The sequence below is a fragment of the Rhinopithecus roxellana genome, chromosome 6, assembly GCF_007565055.1.
Source record: "Rhinopithecus roxellana isolate Shanxi Qingling chromosome 6, ASM756505v1, whole genome shotgun sequence".
Classification (NCBI taxonomy): Eukaryota; Metazoa; Chordata; class Mammalia; order Primates; family Cercopithecidae; genus Rhinopithecus; species Rhinopithecus roxellana.
In genome coordinates this window covers 78735771-78754852 of record NC_044554.1, presented here as the reverse complement: position 1 = coordinate 78754852, position 19082 = coordinate 78735771, and the positions used below count along the sequence as shown (strand labels likewise).

General features: G+C 42.8%; 1 protein-coding gene and 1 non-coding gene across 3 annotated transcripts in view; one reads left to right on the top strand and one right to left on the bottom strand.

The window, feature by feature from the left end:
• Positions 1-19082, bottom strand: part of HECW1 (HECT, C2 and WW domain containing E3 ubiquitin protein ligase 1) — a 461143-nt gene that overhangs the window by 352591 nt on the left and 89470 nt on the right. The window lies entirely within an intron of this gene.
• On the top strand, positions 12954-13058 carry LOC115898447. The gene has a single exon (XR_004058181.1). It is a non-coding gene; the product is annotated as a U6 spliceosomal RNA (small nuclear RNA).

Sequence of the window (19082 nt, the reverse complement as noted above, 5' to 3'; positions counted from 1 at the left end):
AAACACAGTGTCAGAAACCACAGAATCTCCCTAATCCTCTAGATATGGTGCCAGGTACCATCACATTCTTCTATGTATGTGAAATGGGACCCCTGGCAACTGTTGACTCACAGCTGCCTACCTAAACTCTCTTAGCCCTAAAGCCCAGGTAATTAATCCTACTATTCAATAAGGGATCCAAGTAACAAAAGTATAATGTACTGTCCCCTTACCAAATAGTACTCAAGGTGCTTCCAGGTCACTAGAAGAAAGATTCTTTAAAACATTCATCAAGCCCACAGTGTCTTGCAGAGGTGGGTACTAAATACTGAGCCCAAATGGTCCCTCTTCAGCAGTAGGAATCATGATCATGAATATGCATTTCTAATGGCTTCCTTCTGTGACACCAGCCACATCTGGACTGCACAGGGAGGCCTGTTAATTTCTGGCACAGCCCTGCCCATTTTTAAAGTCAAGGGGCATCATAATGGAAAGCTCGCAAGAAGCTGGTCTCCCTTCTCTCCTTTGTTCCAGGGCAGGCCATGGGGGTGGAAGGGATTAGTGGCTGCCCTAAAGCTACTATCTGGTTGCCAGGCCCAGGCACCCACATGTCAACATTTTCCTTCATATGCCTGCTCTGCCAAAAATGATTGGGATTCCTGTGTTCTAGAGTTTGGCTGGACTTTGTTTCCAATTCCCAGGAGGTAGCCTCTAAATCCTCGGAATTTCTCAGATGATAATAACACCTTTGTTATTCATGGCAGGCTCTAATAGCTTATGCTAGAGCTGGTGGGCTCCTAGTTAGCTTATGCCTAAGAGATGAGGGCTGTGATCAGAGTGTTGTATCTCTAAGTCATGTGACGTCAGCCTGCTCTTCGGAGAGGAGCTGATGATTGAGATCAGCACATGGTCAATGATTCAGTCAACTATGCCTTCATATGGAACTCCAATAACAACTCTGGACATGAAGACTCAGGCGAGTGTTCCTATTGGCAATACTCTGTGCTGGGAGGGTAATGCATCCTGACTCCGCAGGAAGAGGACATAAGAAGCGTTGCATTCTAGGTGCTCCCAGACCTCACCCTATGCAGCTCTTCTTCTGGCAGGTTCTGATTTGTCTCCTTTTGGTTATACTTATAAAACTGTAATAATAAGTATACCACTTTCCTGTGTTCTGAAAGTCATTCTAGTAAATTAGCAAACCTAAGGGGTACCGGGAACCCTAAATTTGTAGCCAGCTGGTAGAAGTGTGGGTGGTCTGGGGCCCATGGCCTTGTGGCAGTGTGTGGGGTACAGTGTTGACTTATGAAGTCTGGCCCAGCCCCAGGTAGTTGGTGTCAGAACTCACTGCAGGAGCCTTCCTCAGTTTCCTGAGCAGCACGGCACTGGAGGGCTGGCCCAGCTGACTGAGACTGTGTCCATTTCCCACCCGCAAAAGAATCTTGTGGTAGGAGTTATTAAGAAATTATTTTAGGCAGATAGAGAAGAAAAGGGATCCTTGGAATGTTTTCGTTTTTGAAGCAGCTCCAGAAACATTTATTGTCCAGCAGGAAAGCCCTGGCTTTTAGAGCCTGGCTGGCAACCTTTGATATGCAAATACAGGCCATTAGAAACTAGGTCCACCCAACATGGCAATTCCCACTGTTGTCCTCTTGCCCTTGCCCCCACATGTGCCTGGCAACATGGCCACTCCCACATATCCCCACGTGTGTAGAACATCATGGTGCACTGCATTTGCATATTAAAAGGCTAGGGTGGGAAGGCCAGTTTTTTCATGGGCTACGTGAATGACATGCCTGGTCAAACCAATCCCCTGAGCCCTATGCAAATCAGGCAACACCTCCTCCAGCCTCTTTATATACCTAGCTGGTATCTCCTGAAAGGGAGTTTCCTCCCTTGGCTTTGGAGCCCTGCTCCCTCTGTCTCTGTACAGGGGAGCTTCTTCCTTCTTTCTTCTTCTTTCTTGTCTATTAAACTCTCTGCTCCTTAAAACCACTCCACGTGTGTCCGTGTCGTTTTATCTAAATCATCTGAGACAAGAGCCCTGCCTGGTACTCCTCCACTCATTGTATTACTTTTCTATACACTTTCCAACCCTGGCTGGGAACTTGCTCCAAATTAATGAACCTCTTAAACCATCACATGGTCTTTTCCCTTGGGCTTTGTTTATCAAGGACTGTCAATCCAGAAGATGAGGGTGGCTTTATCAGCCCACCAGTAAAGCACCCTAGGTATAAATACTGCCCAAAGCCAGCTTTGCTGTGCCTTCCAAGACATTGTGATCTATACTGCTGGTCACAGGAACACTGTGGTCAGGTTCATTCCCTCTGCCCTGCCATACCACATTCCTTGCTTCCTTCCCTTCTCCACCAAAATGTGTTATCAGGACTCAGTTGCTTCTAAGATAAAGATGTGCATCCAAGATGTGATATCCTAAACCACTGCTGTGTTCAGATCCATGATACGTCTTGGCTTCTTGTTTGGAAAAAAGTTCCCTGAGCTCTAAGAGGTTCAGAGGAGCAGGTTCTCAAGGTGACACAGTGCTGCTGCAGGAGAAAGCAGTGAGGCCTCCTGCCTCCTCTCTCCTTCCCTTGGATCATATTGCTGCTCAGGAATAACAGTTCAATCCGTGATCTAAATATATCTTACACTGAATGGCCCAGCATTGTGGTATTGATTTTTTAAGTTAAAAATACAAGATGAACTATCAGTTTTCACCTACAAAATTCTGTTTCTAAAGCTTCAAAATCCTTTTTGACACAGACTTTGTTGGGCCATTTACACAGCTCTCCTCCAAAGGGGAATCTAAAACTCTTCCTAATACCTAGCTGGTGCTATGCCCCCATTCCGTCTAGTGGACCCCACAAGCCTCCCTGGGCGGCTTTTCTTCCAGGAAATCCTGAACTCTCCAGCGCCAGAAGGATTGGGTGCTGGTGGCCAGGCTTGTGCTAGAGAACACTGCTCTTGGGCCAGAGATGGTCATGGCACCCAAAGGAGCTAATTAATTAGCTGCTCAGAGACCAAAAATAGTTCCTTTCCTGATAATTCTAAAAGACAAGAGTGGTAGGTGTAAATTCTGTGAAGTCCTCCAAACCGTACGCCAAGAGCTGTGTAAGGACATGGCCAAGAAATAGGATATAGTTCAGAAAGAGAAAAGGAGAGACGCCTAAGCCCCTCATCATTTTGCAAGTGAAGCTGTCTGCTGTATAATCTTATTACACTGTTCCTTCTCTCCTTTTCCCCCTTTTATGGTCATTTGAAATTAGCTCAAGTAGGTTTCACTTCCTTGCAATCAGTGATTCTGGAGGGAGTGAGACATTCCCTGCTTTCAAGGGTACCCCAATTCATCTACAGATGAAAAGCAGCAAAAGCATCTCTCTTTAATTTGATATAGACAGTCAACTATAATCCAACACCTACCCTAGTTACCAGAACTCATGCACTTAAAGTAGAGAGAAACATGTTTTTTATTTCTTATCTGTATTCCCAGAAAGGGACTTCATTTAGCTGGAACCCAAAGTGTATTTTACATAGCTAACTGAGACTCAATTTTAATTTACAGTAGTGGGCTCAGGGTCAGAACTCAAGCATAAAGTGTCTATACAGCAAAATATGAAGATATGAGAAAGGTAAGTGAGTGTTTACATTTATTCCAGTATTAAAAAATTTTATTAGATAAAGGGCTTCCTTTTTTATGTACTTGGTAATAAGTTGCTGTCATTAAAATGTGTGCCTGGCTTGGGGATGGGACCCAAACAGGAGAGTGTGATCAGAGAAGGAGCTATTAAAATGGTGTTGGAAAGCACTCTAATGCTGCCACTATGACCAGACTGTGAGCCGCAGAACCCTTGAGAACTGGTCCCTCTGGTGCAAGGATGCTTTCAGATTACACTGCAGCCGGGAGCGGTGGCTCACACCTGTAATCCCAGCACTTTAGGAGGCTGAGGTGGGAGGATCACTGGAGGCCAGGGGTTCAAGCCAGCCTGGGTAACATGGTGAAACCCCGCCTTTACTAAAAATACAAAAATTAGCCAGGCATGATGGTGGGCGCCTGTAATCCCAACTACTTAGGAGGCTGAAGCAGGAGAATCACTTGAACCTGGGAGGCAGAGGTTACAGTGAGCTGAGATCACATCACTGTACTCCAGCCTGGGGGGAAAGAGCAAGACTCTCAGAATACATACATACATACATACATACATACATACATACATACATAAAATTACACTGCATTTGCCACACTGCCAAAGGGAAGCAGGGTATGGGCTAGTGGAGACCTTTTTCCGTAGGGCTAACACAGCATCTGGGGAGCAGTACCAGGCAACATCTTCAGCTTACCATGATCCATGAAAGAGAAAAACTCAATGGTGCTGATGGCTAAGGTGGACAGACTGCCTTCTGCCACAGCAGAAACCTTTAAGGCACTAAAAACCTGCTTCAGCTGGGCGCGGTGGCTCATGCCTGTAATCCCAGCACTTTGGGAGGCTGAGGTGGGTGGATCACGAGGTCAGGAGTTCGAGACCAGCCTGGCCAATATGATGAAAGCTCGTCTCTCCTAAAAATACAAAAATTAGCTGGGCATGGTGGTATGCACCTGAGTCTCAGCTACTCAGGAGGCTGAGGCTGAGGCTGATGAATCGCTTGAACCTGGAAGATGAAGGTTGCAGTGAGCCCAGATCACACAACTGCACTCCAGCCTGGGTCACAGAGCAAGACTCCATCTCAAAAAAAAAAGACAAACCTGCTTCATCTCACCAGACTCAGCTTTCATCTTATAAAACAAAGACTATATAAAATGACAGACTCATATGACTTCCTGTTCTGTCTTCTCCCTGACTCAGGGCCAGAGACTACTTCCATAAACTGTACAACATCTCTCTGTCATGGGGTCAGACAGTTTGAAGAAACTACAGTGGTCTCTGTCTGTCCCATTCCTCTGCCTGGTCTCTGAACACTGGCCCTATATATCCTCGGAGACACAGCAGTAACCAGAACAGAGCTACAGAGGGAGGCACAGACGTGGCAGAGGATGTTGACCTAACTCCTTCAGTATTTGACACATAAATTCGATAAAATATAACAGTATACAGGGACTCTGATTTAAATAATATCAGTTAAGTAGATGTCTTTCAAGATCTTAACAATCAAAGAATAGACTTTGTTTTCTAATATCCATGGACCATTTACCAAAAATTGATTATACAAGGGCCTCAAAGAAAACCTTGATTAATTATGAAATGCATAAAGAGTGGTGATAACATTTTCTGACTGCAAAGCAACTAGGATAGATATTGTATTAATAATACAAGTTTGAAGTTTAAAAATACCTTAACCATTTGTTAACAAATTAACCTTTGGTTAAAAAGGAATTTTAAATCGCAATTACATACTGCTCAGAAATGAAAGACAATGAGAATGCCACAAAAGGAATACAAATAAAATTATGTGCAATAGTGGAATCCATAGCATTACATAGGATTGCCATCTAGCCAGCATTGGCTGGGTCAGCCATGCTGACCCACGTTAGGACAGGGCAACACTTCTGTGAGGATTGGAAAACAGCACTGCTTTCAGCCTCTCTCGGGACAACTGACCCTTGCAAGGTGCAGCAGCTAAAGGGTTAATGCGGGCACAGCAAGGGCTCTCCAGGAGTCCCAAAGGCAGTGTGCATTCTGACTAGGCGGTGCCTATACAGTCACTGGTAATTAAACATTGTATAGTTTAGTTGCTATTGTTATAAAACAAGAAGAATGTAAATCAAGAACCTGAGAATTCAATCCTTACATTTCTTAAAATCAGGATAAAAAGAGCAAAGCAAACCCAAGGAGAGCAGGAAGAGTAAGTGAATAAATACCCAAATGTGTAGGCTACCTTGCACCTGACTCTTCTGTCCCTCTTTGCTCTTCCTGCCCTGGGTCCTGGGAGGCTGAGTGGGAGGAGGCATTCATGAGCTCCCTCACTCGCTGCCTCCCAGTTGGGTTCAGCCAATGTGGAACACACAGAAGACTGGAAGGAGGGAGGAGTAAAGGTCAGAGCATGCCCCCACACGGTTCCCTCACTGTAGGCTGTGAGCTGGCCCCTCTCTGGGGGCTCCTCCTCCTTCTGGGCTAGTGCCCATGCCCACCTGCGTCTGCTCATGCCTGCCCAGCCACCTTGCCGTCTCCTGTGCTCTGCCCATGCCTTGGTCAAGAGTCCTTTTATGAAATACTCCTTAAACTAGCCACCTTGAGTTCACCATAATTTCCTGATTGGATCCTGACTGACATACCAACAATCACCACCACCACCACAGAAAAATAACAACAAAACAAAACAAAACAAAACAGGGGCAGGGGAAAGTAGCGTTGCCATCTAAATTAAGCAGCTATTTTTTGACAAGGATATATAGATGTATATACATAGACACACACATGAAACTCTAGTTTGTCTAGTTTTTTATATTTATTACTCAGAAAAGTTATTTGAATATATATTTGAATGTATTATTTCCTAAGTTCTTTATCATGATATTTATTACTCTAGTCCTTTAGATGGCATTCTTTTATTCTTTAAAAGCTGTTTTCCCTATCAAGGACAGTTATAATCTCCTTTCACATTTCTAATCTTGTTTATTTGCTTTATTTTCTCTAATTTACATGTATGTACATCCACATATAAAAACAGAAAAAATGTATTTGAAAAAATGAAAACTAACTATAAAGATTAGAGAGAATATATATGGAAAAACTAGAAAAACTATAGAAATACATATGTGTATTTCAATTAGAAAAGAAAAACTAGAAGGGAAAAGCAAGTAAACAATACCAGTAATAGAGAAGATTAGAACTGCCACCAGTAGGGAAAACAGCTTTTAAAGAATTAAAATAAAGGTCTCTAAAGGTCTAATATAATAAATTCCAAAATCCTGATGAAATGTTTATTTCCTGAAAAAATGCATACTGATTTGATCACATGGAAGGAAACTTTATACTTTTTGTTTTTCTCACTGCAATCATATTCCCATTCTAAGTCCCCAACATGATTTCATCCTAATGCTATAGTTATTTATGATGTGAACTCTTTTATTAATTATATCATTCTTTTCTCTGATAAAAATATGTATAAAGATTTAAATTTAATAAAAAAAAATTCTTGGCTGGGCGTGGTGGCTCACGCCTGTAATCCCAGCACTTTTGGAGGCTGAGGCGGGTGGATCACGAGGTCAGGAGACCAAGACCATCCTGGCTAACATGCCACGGTGAAACCCCGTCTCTACTAAAAATACAAAAAATTAGCTGGGCATGGTGGCAGGTGCCTGTAGTCCCAGCTACTCAGGAGGCTGAGGCAGGAGAATGGCGTGAACCCAGGAGGCGGATCTTGCAGTGAGCCAACATCACGCCACTGCACTCCAGGCTGGGCAACAGAGCGAGACTCCATCTCAAAAAAAAAAAAAAAAAAATTCTTATGATCCCCAGCTCTAAGTGTTAAACCATTTCTTCCAGGTTGAGTAATCAATTAGTATTGTTAGAGTTATCACCAGTAGTATACAGTTGATCCAAACAAAATAAGCACATGTCATTTATGATAAAAATCTCTTATCATGAAATCATCTTTAATGATTTACAAGTCAATAACTCAATCAAGTCAGTCCTGCTTCAGTTTGATGAACATAAAGAACTTGAAAACACCTCACTTGGGGCAAGATTTGTTACCCAGTCCCAGAGTAATGCACTTTCTGGGAAGTATATAAAAAAGACTGACCACGCCTTATCAGGTGCTCGATAATTACACCTGCTATTCTTTCACTGAGAAGTACATTGATTAACTCATAAAAGGCAAGAAAATTGATATATTACTAATTTCATTACCTTTTTACTGATATAATATTGTAATAAAATGATTTAATCTTAGCATGCTTTAAATATACTTTTGTCATAATCTTAGAGCTACAGATTTAGTTGTTTTATTTGTGGAAAATATCTACCATATAATATAAATGGCAAAGCCAGTCCTCTTTGTCAAACCAATTAGCCAAATAAGATTTTTTTCAGAAAAATGTCTGACTTCATTTTAAAATCCAGATATATGTGTTAATGTACACTTTAAAGAATATTAGAAATATGACTGGAAATAAAGTAAAAGATGCAATTTGTAAGTTAGAGTACTAAGACATTCCAGTAAGATAAAATAATGAAGATCTAATATATTTATCCATTTTAAAGTAAGTCCTATAAACAAGATAATAAATCATTCTCATTACTTAATTTGCTATAGTGCAATGTAATTTGCAGCTAAAATTACCAGCTACTTAAGAAGAGTGCAGCATAATAGCCTTGGCTTCCCTTCTGTAATTGTGTGCATATGATTTGGTTTTGAGGGACAGTTAAATGAGTCTCATGTATAAATACCAGAAATAATTCCAATAGTCTTGTTAAACATAATTGTAACAGAATTTATATATTTTAAAAAGTGAAAAGAATGTTTTGCTAAAAATTACCAGTCTAGCAGTTAGTACATAATTTTGTTTTGTATTAATGGTAGGAAAAAATTATTGAATGTCTTATAAGATGGCAAATGACTATAAATAAAGAGCGTATGATCTGATTTGATAAACCAGATTTTGACTACCTTAATTAATAACACAATCCTAATCTGAGAGAGATTGGGTAAAAGTTTTATTCATGCATTTCATTTAATGGCCTTGAAAATGTTGATAGTTCAGGAAACATCACAACTGTGTTTACAAGAATTAATAGCAAAAATCTCTTTCAAGAGACAGTTCTCTTAGCTGAGGGATGAGTGCTGAGGACAGGTGTAAAGAAATGCTTACATTTAAATATGGGTAGGGTTTGTTTCCAATATTCAGTCTTTCTTACAGTGCTCTCTTTGCCTTGTTCTCTAGTAAGTCTCCCTTAAGAACTCCTTGCACAGTAGATAGGCAGAGGCAAAGTCATTAAAATGAAACTTGTCATTACTCCACATACCATACGTCTGAAGAATTCCCAACATCACAAACACTCAGGACAAAGCATCCCCTTCTAACACCACCCTTTATTCTTAACTGAGCTGTATAAGGCAGAAACAGAAGGGAAGCTGAAAGGGTTTATTAAGCCTTGATTTATTATTTTGAAAAAGGTTTTCCCTTTGTTAAATATCCTCAAAGTTTTATGCCCTGTGGGTAATGCACAGGCAAAATTTGAGGGAGGCAAGGGGGAACGCCCCCTTTTATGAAGGGTTATTATGAACACAGGTTTATTCTAGCAGGTCAATTTTAGAAAAGAATAGATATAAGTTGAGGTTTTGAGTACAGGATTCCATAGAATCTCCATGCTTGAGTGCCCCTTGGAAAGTCTTTTACCCCTGGGAATCATGTCCTCTGGTGGGAGGACACTGTCCTGAGACTGTGAGTTCCCTGAGGACAGAGATGATCAATCCTAACTCTCCCTGCATCCCCAGCACCCACACAGTGCCCACAGGGAGCATTCACACTTGGACACTTACAGAACCGGTTCATTCATTCACAGAGGAGAAAGGTGATGTGTCGGATGGAACTTAAACAATGGGAACTGCCTGAATAAGCCAAAAGCAGTTTTATTTACACAAAACGGTAAAGGTTGGATTTTTTATCCTGATATCTAGCCTACCTGCCTCTATACTGAGAGACAGGACTAGCTGGATTTCCTAGGCCGACTAAGAATCCCTAAGCCTAACTGGGAAGGTGACCGCATCCACCTTTAAACAGGGGACTTGCAACTCAGCTCACACCTGACCAATCAGGTAGTAGAGAGAGCTCACTAAAATGCTAATTAGGCAAAACCAGGAGGTAAAGAAATAGCCAACCATCTACCGCCTGAGAGCACAGCTGGACCGACAATGATCAGGATATAAACCCAGGCATTCCAGCCAGCAATGGCTACCTTCTTTGGGTCCCCTTCCTTGGTATGGGAACTCTGTTTTCACTCTATTAAATTTTGCAACTGCACACTCTTCTGGTCCGTGTTTGTTACCGTTCCAGCTGAGCTTTTGCTCGCCGTCCACCACTGCTGTTTGCCACCCTCGCAGACCAACCACTGACTTCCACCCCTCCGGATCAGGCAGGGTGTCTGCTGTGCTCCTGATCCAGGGAGGCGCCCATTGCCCGCTCTGGATTGGGCCAAAGGCTTGCCATTGTTCCTGCTCGGCTAAGTGCCCGGGTTCCTCCTAATTGAGTTTAACACTAGTCGCTGGGTTCCATGGTTCTCTTCTGTGACCCATGGCTTTTAATAGAGCTATAACACTTACCACATGGCCCACGATTCCATTCCTTGGAGTCTGTGAGGCCAAAAACCCTGGTCAGAGAATATGAAGCTTGCCGCCATCTTGGAAGTGGCCCACCACCATCTTGGGAGCTCTGAGAGCAAGGACCCCCTGGTAACAATATCACACACACACACACACACACACACACACACACACACACACTCTCTTCTAATTGACCCTTCTTGAATCTTCTATCAGTGGCCCCGGCATGCAAAAATCCTGTCTCAGGATGACCTGAGCCCCTCTTAAATCATGTTCTACCAGAGCCACCCAGGGCCTCACACTCTGAAAGTTTTCCTCTTCTCACCTCATCACAATGCACCTTTTCAATACCTGTCACCACAATAAGTTCTTTTTGGGCAGTGATAATAGACACATCAACTTCTATGAATCCCCTCCCATTAAAATAGTCCTTGGTCAGCAAGGTCTCCCCATCCAGGCAGTGGGACAGGCTGCAGAGATCCTTCTGTGGGAAGGAAGGCCCTGCTTGCACTCACACCCCACATATGGCTGGGTACACTCAGGCCAGAAAACTGCTAGTCCCCGGCTCTTGACTTAAAACCATTAAGAGCAGCTGATTTTAAGTTTCTCTCAACTCTGTCCGATCTTTGCTTTGGAGAAGAGCCCAAAGTTCGGAGTGGTGGCTGTGTTCCTTTGGTTAAAGTTCCGCTCTGACATACTGAGTACCTCACCTTAAGTAAAGACGCTGTGGGACCGGGCACGGCAGATGACCTCGGAGTGAATGCCAGTGCCCAGCCCGTCTCATGACTTGCTGTATTAATGCTCCCTTCCCTCTTCTGGAATGCCCGCCTCTCATTTTGTTTCAGCTCCTTCCTGCCGGCATTCAGATATGTCCACTCTTCTCCACATTCCTTTCACTCAAATAACCAATTTTCTTTTCTCCTTTCCAGCAGACTTGTGGAAAGACATTGATACTCCTGGCTTCGCGTCTGTACGTCTCCATCAAATCTTACCCAGTTGTAGCCTGGCTGCACAATCACTCCCAATTGAAACTTTTTTCACAGAGAAAAAAATGGGCAAGGAGGCTCCTTCTTGCAAATTCTAATGTTTTCAAGACAGGAGAGAGAGAGAAGCTCCTTTGTAAATTTGACAGTGCTTTACAGAGGAGACAGGAGCCCCCAAGATACCCGTGAGAAATAAAATAATAGTCACTGGCCTGAAAAAAGCAGAGAACCAGATCCAGAGTGAGCGGCTCAGGAAGCAGAGTGATGCCTGGTGCCTGGAGAGTGTCACACGCCCGCAGGCCCTGGCCGAGGACACTTGCCTGCGAGGCATCATCAGCTCTGGTTCTGATCAGCAGGAGTGACAGGCGACAGGGGAGCGTGGGTCTTCAGGGGGCCAGTGTGCCATATCTGGTCTTGTCTGGAAACCATTCACCACGATGGCAATCATGGGCAAGACTGTGAGGGGCTCAGTGGGTCTGATGCCACTGTTATGCTGGCTTCATAAAACAATTTGGGGCCTCACGCCACAGGGCAAGCGGAGCTGGCGTGAAAGGCTGCCCGCCTCCCACTTCTAACTGCCTCAAATACATAAAAATGCTAAATAAGAGGTAATGCTTTGTGCATATATCCAAGTTCAATATCAAAAGAGGTACCAGAAATGAAGCAAAATCTAAAAGCCAAGGCGACTTGGCTAAAATGGAAGCCAGAGGTAGGCACAGGTATTTCAGAGACAGACCTGGGCCTCAGTCTCCAGGAGTGTGTGGCTTCTGATGCTCTTGCAAGGAGATGAATCCAGACCCCCAGTTACATGCTGGAAACCAGACACCTCGGAGGGCTGGCTTGTTGCTTCAGTGGAAAGAAACAGCACTGCCCACCAGCCCTAGGAAGCGGTGGCTCCAGAGAGGCCAAGAGGGATAGGAATTGCCTAAGAGGAGCATGTCCTAGACCCAAACCCCCAATGAGAATGAAGCCAGAACTCACACTGTGTGGGTAGTAAAGAGACACACATTACCCTAAACTGCTGAATCCTACGAGGCCCAGAAGAGGTTAATGTGAGCTGTGCCCTGGAGATACTGCCAGGCCCAGACCCCAGGGACTCTCAGTGATAGAAAACCGCCAGGAGAGGCAGCAGGTGAAACACCAGGAGACTTTAACCCCAATAACTCAGGATAATACAACAGCCCAAGAGAACACTTAAAATAAGAATGTCACCTTTCATTGTTTCAAGGTAAAGGAAGATATGGGAGTCATAAGACAGTAACAGGACCCTGCGGGAAAAGACCAAGTTGATTTGCAAAAGAAGCAAAGGAATTCTACAATGAAACGTCTAGCCATTGAAATAGAGAAATCAATAGAAGGTTGAAAGAGCAGACTTCAGAGAGTTAGTCTATTGGAGAAAAGATTTGAGAAAATCACTCAGATGTCACATGAAGATCTGGAAAATATGAGGGTTTCAATAATAGGGAAGAGAAATGAAAATGTCCATTATCTATTAACAGGAGTTCCAGAAACAGAAAAAGAATATGGGAGAGGAGGGATGTTTGAAGGGATGATGGTGAAGTTTCCAGATATAAAGAAATATGGAATTTCTAACTGAGGCAGCACCACAACTCCTAATCTGAATAAATTAAATAAATCTACACATAGGTACAGCTTAGTAAATCTGCAGACCATAAAAAGACAACTACTTTAATTACCAGGAGAAGAAAGATTATCTCAAAAGTAATGTCAGGGTTCATTTCTGCAACACACCTGTCAGAATTGGAACAGTGAGAGAAGATAAGCATGGCTCCCCCATGAGACGACATGCCAAACTGTGAAGCATTCCATGTTTTTAAAAGTACAATAAGCCAGGAATAGAAAGTTATACACCACATGTTCTCATTCATACCTGGAAACTAAAACTGTTGATCTCATAGAGGTTAAAAGTAGAGCAGAGGATACTAGAAGCTGACAAGGGAATGGTGAGGGAAGGATAGGGAGAGGTATGTTAAAGGATATAAAATTTCAGCTAGACAAGAGGGATCAGTTCTAGGTTCTATATTATGGTAAGATGACTACAGTTAACAGTAATATATAGTTTCAAATAGCTATTAAATAGAAGGAGGGTATTGAATGTTTCCAAGACAAAGAAATGATGAATGTTTGAGCTAGCAAATATGCTAATTACCTTGATTGCATCACTATCCATCACTTTGTACACCATGAATATGTACAATATTATTTGTCAATTTAAAAATAGAATTTTAGGCGGGGCACAGTGGCTCACGCCTGTAATCCCAGCACTTTGGGGGCTGAGGCGGGCGGATCACTTGAGGTCAAGAGTTTGAGACTAGCCTGGCCTACAAGGTGAAACCCTGTCTCTACTAAAAATACAAAAATTAGCCGGGCATGGTGGCATGCACCTGTAATCCCAGCTACTCTGTAGGCTGAGGCAGGATAATTGCTTGAACCTGGGAGGCGGAGGTTGCGGTGAGCTGAGATCGTACCACTGGCTCCAGTCTGGGTGACACAGCGAGACTCTGTCTCAAAAATAAAAAAATAAAATTTTAAAAAGTAATGGCAATTAGACAAAAGCACCTTTTTACAAAGCAGCAAAGGACTTCGGAAGATAATGCAATAATATATTCAAAGTGCCACGTGAAAATACAACAGCTATCCTAGAATTATATATTTAGCAAGTCTGTCTTTCAAGAATAAGGGTTAACTCAGCTATAACAAAGACCGAGAGAGTTTTTCATTCTAAATAGCTTAAAGATTATTTCAGCACAAAGAATACTGAACCTAGAAGTGAGTTGGATTTAAGAAACCATCTGAAGAGATGAAACTGGCAAACACTTTGATTCACTTAAATATGAATTGAGTGTAAAAATAATGATAAATGACCAGACCTGGAAGTTTACAAAAAGAAGGAAATAAAAGCAGCCCCAAGTATGGGAGGTTGGGGAGGGAAGCTGGGCATTGCAAGGCTTTTGTGGTGTTAGAGTACAATACAGAGATTAATGAGCTTCAGGGTTCATAAAGTTAATTATGCCTCTTAAAAAATGAAAGTTAACCACTAAAGAATTGAAGTAGAACACGTTACTTCCAAGTCAATGGGGGACTAAGGGGAGGAAAGAAATCTATAAAACAAAACGTATTTGATCCAATGGAGAGCAGAAGAGACAAAAAATAAAAGACCAAAAAAAAAAAAAAGCATGGTACACCTTTTTGGCCAACGCTTATCTTCACACCCCATTTCCCTGTCCTCTCCCCTGTCTTCCTAACCCCTTGATTTACAGAATGACAGAGCCTCCTGGAAGATCCTCTTGACTCCGTGGCAGATCGGCTGCTGTGTTCCTGGTGTCTGTTCCCAGAGCTCTCGGAACTCCACCATCAGAACTCTTAAAATGCTCCCTTGTGAGTGCACATGGTGGAGGCTCATCTAAAAGTATTAATTCATGTGTTTCCGCTGTACATTAACTTGCTCTCCGGTTCCAAAAGATGGGTTTTCTCCCCTAGTCCAATGCAAAGAGGAAACAAAGAGGAGAAAGAGAGCCACAGCCTGAGCGCCAGATGATGTCTGCTTGTGGAGAATTTTAGTGTCCAGGGGGAGGAAGTGGCAGGGGAGAGAGGGTGTCCTGGATGGGGAGGGATAACAAAGACCTTCTCCTTGGAGGGCTAAAGGAAAGGCTGGAAGGAAGATGGGGCCCAGCTGTGCTCAGTGTAGGAGGCCCCCAGCCCCCTGCCCTGTGGACCACAAATCATCCAAGAGCCCTGGGCACTTATAACTCCCCCATCATCTTGCCCTGAAATGACAGTAAGGGACCTGAAGACCTTGGGTAGGGGTAGGACAGAAGAAGGGACCTTGTCCACTGACCAGGATGAAACTGAGGAGAACCAATTAGAAATTTTCTGAACAGCTGAAGCAGCTGTGGTCACGAGACCACTGCACATGGCCAGGCATGCTGTGGAGTGTACAACCTGCACGACATTCTTACTGCAGACACAATGAGCTTTGTTTTAACTGCCAGTGTTGGGACAAAGACTCTCCTTGACCAGACTCTATTCAGAATTCTCAAGCAGGCCTTGACCTTGGCCTAGAAGAACTATGACTTGCAGCGTAGGTGATTTCATCCACCCCACTACAGGAAAAGTCTTGAATAAACACCAGCATAGTTCCTATCAGTTCCAGGCTGTGTTCCTAGGATGACAATTCCAGCCCCCTTAAAATGCCTGCCTGAGAAAACTCAATGCTGCCAAAAGAATTTATTGTTTGTTTGGGAGGCTGAGGCAGGCAGATCACAAGGTCAGGAGTTTGAGACCAGCCTGGCCAACATAGTGAAACCCAGTCTCTACTAAAAATACAAAAAATTAGCTGGGCATGGTGGCAGGCGCCTGTAATTCCAGCTACTTGGGAGGCTGAGGCAGGAGAATCTCTTGAATCCAGGAAGTGAAGGTTGCAGTGAGCCAAGATTGCACCACTGCACTCCAGCCTGTGCGACAGTGCGAGACTCCGTCTCAAAAAAAAAAATTACTGTTTGTTTCAGACAACACCTGATGATAGGCCTCTGAGCTCACTTTTCTTAGAACATTTACTTTAGAAAGCTTGCAATTATATATTCTTTCTGTGCCCCTTTGAGATAGAAACCTTCTATCACCCAGAAATGTCCTATCAAGTATGTGGGAGCCATCTCTTCAAAATGCAAACTTTCAGTAAGATAGCTCTCTTGTCTCCCAGTTCCTGAGGGAGAGTAAGATCCTAACTTTGTGGGCCCTTGATCTAGTTGGCAAAACTATGTCCCTGTCCTAAAGATAGAGACTTTTGTTTCTCCTCCAGGTAAGCATCAGTTAACAAACCCAGATGGCCTAAACCCATAGACTACCCCCTTACCTTCCTTTAGTCCCTTTCCTTTAGCACATACCACCTTTGTCTCAGGGGAACTAAGCTGAGGTTTCACTGAAGTCTCTTCCTTACTGCAGTAGTACTGACTAGAATCTGTCTTGTCTCCTTAACTAGTGTCCAGCTTTGTGTTTCTTTGACAATTCCAAGCTGGGGCCAAAAGTTCCATGAGGGCAGGGTCATGCCTGTCTTGTATAATTGGCCATCAGCAGAGTCAAGGTGCTCAGTAGATATTTACATAATGAATAAATGAACATAAGATTTTTTTTCACTTAATTTGCACTCTGATAGTGAGTTGCATCCTTTAAATGCCATCTTGCAAAAAATACAGTGCTGGACAAATGAGTGCACCAAGAAAATGACTTAGGGTTTCTTGAACAAACTCTACCGCCAACTAATCATGGAGTGATTTCACTGCCATGGGTTTGTTCTGTTTATTCAACAAACTTCACATGAGTCATGTAAAATGGTCTTCAGTTTCAAGCTTTCTTTTGAAATTTTCTCAGCATAAGAATGAACTAACACAATGATGGAGCAACAAAATTAGCTGCTTTGACACCTACTGTTGAAGAAGGCAAAAATATTTATTTATTATGGTGCTGAGGTATAAGATCTCTAACCATAATCTGCCAAGAACTGCACGAATTATTGATATCTGGAGCTAAATGTCACAATCAGCATTCTTGCTAAGCAACAATTCATTTGTTATTACAAGTTCAAAATAAATTATTCAGGTAAGACAAAGACAGTCCATTTATAATTCAATTTGTGCTTTTTTCAGCAATATACATCTAAACATAGTGAATACAAGATATTACATAATAGCAAGAATTGTCAGCTATTAAATACATATAATTTAAGAAAGTGGGGTATACAACTGCAAAAGGATTATAACATTAAAATACAATAATACTTGGTGATATGTTACTGATGACAATACACAATTACCCATTAAAAAGTGATGTGGCTTGGCCGGGAGCGGTGGCTAATGCCTGTAATCCCAGCACTTTGGGAGGCTGAGGCGGGTGGATCATTTGAGGTCAGGGGTTCAAGACCATCCTGGCCAATATGGCGAAACCCCATCTCTACTAAAAATACAAAAATTAGCCAGGTGTGGTGGCGGGCACCTGTAATCTGTAATCCCAGCTATTCAGGAGGCTGAGGCAGGAGAATCGCTTGAACCCGGAAGGCAGAGGTTGCAGTGAGCCAAGACTGCACCACTGCACTCTAGCCTGGGGGACAGAGTGAGACTCTGTTTCCAAAAAAAAAGAAAAGGCAAGGAGAAAAATTTTACGTTTATAATCTTATAATAATTACGTATGCATATGAATGTGGAAAATAATATGGAAAAGGAAGGATACTTTTCTTTTTGGTTTTGTAATTATTGTCATTATTGATGTCATGTTTTTAGTGCCCAAAACCTGCACACACAATTTTTTGATGAGAGAGAAATCCTATGAAGTACAGATCTTGACCAAAACAAATAAGAAACCTGTTGGGACAGGACAGTGTGCATCGTGCAGACACTAGTACAAGACTCTGTGTTCAAATTCTGGCTCTGCCACTGACTAGCTAGGTATCCTTCAGCAAGTTAGTCAACCTCCGTAGCCCTTGACTTTCCCATCTACTTGTATTTCATAGGGGTACTCTGAGGATTAAATGAGTAAGTGCTCAAAACAGTATCTGGAGCATCATGTAGTTCAGTGTTGGCTAAGTATTATTTTTATTATTATCAAGTAACCTCTTTACACAGAAGGCTCCTTGTTATGAATGTCTCTGAAGCTCTCACAGATAAAATGGACTTTGATTGTACCCCAGGGTCATAAGTCATACTCATTTCACATGAACCATTATTTTAGTCAGTCCTTTATCTATACTTGAACATTTAGGCATTTTTCTTTTTGCTTTTATGTTCTAATGTTTTTTTTTTTTTTTTTTTTTTTTTTGAGACGGAGCCTTGCTCTGTCGCCCAGGCTGGAGTGTAGTGGTGTGATCTTGGTTCACTGCAAGCTCCGCCTGGGTTCACGCCATTCTCCTGCCTCAGCCTCCAGAGTAGCTGAGACTACAGGCGCCTGCCACCATGCCCGGCTAATTTTTTGTAGTTTGTTTAGTAGAGACGGGTTTCACCGTGTTAGCTAGGACGGTCTCGATTTCCTGACGTTGTGATCCACCCGCTTTGGCCTGCCAAAGTGCTGGGATTACAGGCATGAGCCACCACGCCTGGCCAATGCCCTAATGTTAATGAAATCTTCAAGCATGTAAGTTTTTCATTTAGTTGTAAGAATTCAGTGTAGATATTTCTCTCCACACAAGACCATTCTCTGGACATAAGTCATTGCAAGACAAATTCTCTGACCAAAATTCCCTAGTCTAGAGTTTAGGAGAATTGCTGATTTTCTTTGGTGACTTTGTGCAGGAAAAAGACTTGGAAAGTGGAATTGTGAAGAAAACCTCAGCTTTACCACTGGTGTACCTTATGTCACAAATCTACCGTGGGGAATGTAAAGATGAATTAACACTGGCTGTTCCATTACTGTTTTTCTTATCATCATTACCCTAAAAATATTATAGGTTTACAAAGCCCCGTAGCATCCCATCGAGTGTGGATTCTCAATTTGACTTCTGGCCATCCTTCCTCCTTTTGTGTTAACACAGCATGCTTCCCCATGAACATGCACAGAGGTAATTCTCTGTACATCCTGTCTCTACAGGCTCATGGACTTCCACAGCCTCAACTCTAGAAGAAAGACTCAGAAGTCTGCATTTCTAGCATTTCTAGCTTCCAAACCCCCTTCTCTGGAGCTCTGTGACTGGGACTGCCTCTTTCATTGGAGTGTCCTCTAATTCACCATGCCCAGAGAGCAGGAGGGACTCGGGTAGGCCAGTCAAGGGACATTTTGATGAAAAGGAACATCAAAGGCCAGTGTGTGATGGATTTGAGTCCACCCTAGAGCAAGTCTGTTACTTTCTGTCCATGG